We start from the raw sequence: 3,196 nt of genomic DNA, 5'->3' as shown, positions 1-3,196 counted from the left end.
GATCTAAGTGGCAAGAAGCTCTCTTTTAGTCTTTCTCTCTACATCCTCTTTCCATCCTGCTGAATGTACACTTTCTTCAGAGCTTCAGACTAGACAGTCACTTGACTGACCCTTTTAGCACAGAGCAGTTGTGGGAAAACATCTCATCAAAGTATGCTGTGAGCTAAAAAAAATGAAACCTTGCTGAATGATTGTTGAAAGTCTTATAAGAAAAAATGAGTATTTAACTTTCCATGTAAGGAGTCCCAATCAAATATGCAAATTAAAAAATTAACGATAAACAAATCCATCCAAACATGAAAAATACCATGACACATAACTAAAAGTACAAAATGCAGTCCTTAAGGAGTAATGTTCTGCTCCCATCTGTGAGAGGGAAGTGCCCACTGAGATACGCACCGGCTCCTATAGCAGAGGAACCTTGGAGGAGAGTGCAACCTAGAGGTCAGAGAGGACGGAATGGCAGAAACTCGTCTTTAAAAAAGCATCGGAACCCTCTCTAGAAACACGAAGCAGCTAGAAGTAAAGGTGATGTTGGCCACCAGGTGGCACCAATGCCTCAGTAACCTTCCTTGAAGGCTAAGGACAGTTTGCCCCGGTTTCTCCACCGTCTCACCTCCAGATTCATAAGCATCTCTTCTCCCTATCTAAACTATTGCTAGTGGACTTACGGGTTCCATTTATAGCTTCGTTCATTTTATTCCTTCCGTCCTAAGAGGAAAACATAATCTTTTCTTAACCAACTTTAATGTCTCTTAGGCTCTTCACACTTCCTGTAATGTCTAAGGCTTTTTGTCAAATTTTCTTTTTCTTTTTTGTTTTCTGTCTTTCATTCCATTTTCAACTTCCTTCTTTCCTCTTACATCCTCTCTTCCATCTGCAAACATGCCCAAAAATATTCCTAGAATACCGTGCAGCCAGACATGAAGATCAACGGTGGATGTTTCTTTTGGCTTTGCCACTTCACCTCATCTTTCTTTCTACACCGTTGGGAGACTTTTCTTCAGAAGAGCAAGATGAACTCTGTACTTTAAGTCCCCTGTTCCTGGCTCAGCTAAATATGCCTTCTGCCTCACAGAAGCAGAAAAAGAAAGCAAAGCTATTGAGCATGAATAAATCTCTTGTGATTTTGTCTTTTCTTAACAGACATTTCTGCAAATTTGCCTTTAGGGATGTTGAGCTTTGAAGAATTTCTTCATCCTCTTCTCTCATCTTGTTTCTTCAGCTGGGGCTAAATGAAGTCCTCACAGAAGGATATTTCTTTTAATGAGATGTTACTGCCAACATCTACTTTAAATATAAACTGCCTCAGTGAAAGCAACTGTGCTTCTATAGACAAGTATCAAGCCAAAAATTAAGCTGGAGGTTAAATTGGAAATGACCCTGACCAAGCATCTGAAACCTGTTTAGAGGTAGGATCCTTGTATACATTCTCCAGAGCCTATGGGTTAAGACAGTGGGTTTTGGAAGGGCTTTACCAAAATCAGAATCTGACACTGGGGTTGGGGTGGGAAGAGATATAACTGTCAGTTATGTGTCTTTCCCAGCAGAGAATCTGTGCAAGACATAGGGGATGGATTATGGAGAAGAGTGTTATATGCGATGGCGGTCACTGCTGGGGAATCCCTTAGAAAGTTCCAGTTTCGTGAGTGGAGACTATATCACTACTTAGGGAATCTAAAGGGGTTACCTGTGTTTCCCAAGGTTGTATACCTACTATGAGAGGAGAATTCAGATTTTGGAAACACAAATTTCCCCATCTGTACACCAGAGTTATTAAATGCTCATCTTAGGTAGCAGCTGGTGAGAAATAAGTAACATGCATCCCATTCTGCATAATAAGTGATACTAAGTAGGGGGTTGATACATGTAACTTCCCTATGTAATGAATAACAAGCAGTTATTAGCATGGGCTTGTAGGAAGACAGATCCATGTTAAAATTCTTACTTCTCTTACCAACTATGTGTTTTTGGTTTTTAAGTTTTGCTTTATTCTCTGTTAAATGGAAATATAATAGCTTCTACCTTCTAGGATATATTGGTTATATCTGCTACACAAGTGCTCAATGAATTGTATCTATTAATATTATGACAAGTGTTTTGAAGTAGAATTGATGAAACAGATCTTAACAACTGGAAAGAGAGAATTAAACTGTTAAAACTGAATATTAAGCTGAGCATACAGAGAATTATTTTTTAAATGCTATAGGGCATACTGCATGCTCAGTCACTCAGCTATACCTGACTCTTTTCAACCCCATGGACTGTAGCCTGCCAGGCTCCTCTGTCCATGGAATTCTCCAGGCAAGAATATCAGAGTAGGTTACCATTGCCTCCTCCAGGGGATCTTCCCAACCCAGGGATTGAACCCACATCTCTTGTGCCTCCTGCCCTGGCAGGCGGATTCTTTACTGCTGAGCTATCCTATATATTATTTTCCTTTCTAGAGCAGATTTCTCTGTAAAAAACTTTTCTCTTGTTTTGGCAAAAGCAAAGTTATTCAAGATGGCTAGGTGATAAAAGTTTCTAGATTTAACTAATTTAATACATTAATTATTTAATGTGTAGCCTATAAATCATTTTACTCTATTATTATTTTTAAATACACGTAATTCCACTCAAGAGCTTTATTTTTTAAAAAATCATAACTCAGAAAATTTAAAAGTAAGAACATTTTTTTTTTTTAATTAGGAAAAATTCAAAGTCAGGGTTTAGGTCTGATTTTTTATGTTTTAGCATTTAATAGATATATATTTTAAGCTTATCCTTGAAAAATGACTGAATTTGGCAGCAATTAATATTCAATTAGCATAGCAGCACCCAAGTAGGATCACCAAAAATCCAGTCTGTCAAGTTATAATGAAATACTTTGGTTGTGAAGATAAATAATTTCCTTATAGAAATGACAAGCAATACAAATTGATTTGGAGACCTAAGTGGCCAGGACATTATCAACACATCCACATATCAAAAATTCAAAGGATGTAATTTTCTCATTTAGAAAGAAAACATTAAAATAGCATTGAACTCTAAGCATTAATAATGCATTTGTGCACATCTGCAAACTCAATTTATCTTTCGTGTTTTGTTCATGCTCAGAATTCAATTACAATTCACTTCATTCTTATCATCCCTTCTAGAGAAATCAGAAATTAAATTTTGCCCTTATCTGCCCTCATGGTCATGAATCACTAAG

This window comes from Dama dama, chromosome 19, assembly GCF_033118175.1.
Source record: "Dama dama isolate Ldn47 chromosome 19, ASM3311817v1, whole genome shotgun sequence".
Classification (NCBI taxonomy): domain Eukaryota; kingdom Metazoa; phylum Chordata; class Mammalia; order Artiodactyla; family Cervidae; genus Dama; species Dama dama.
Note: the sequence above shows the minus strand (reverse complement) of the source record.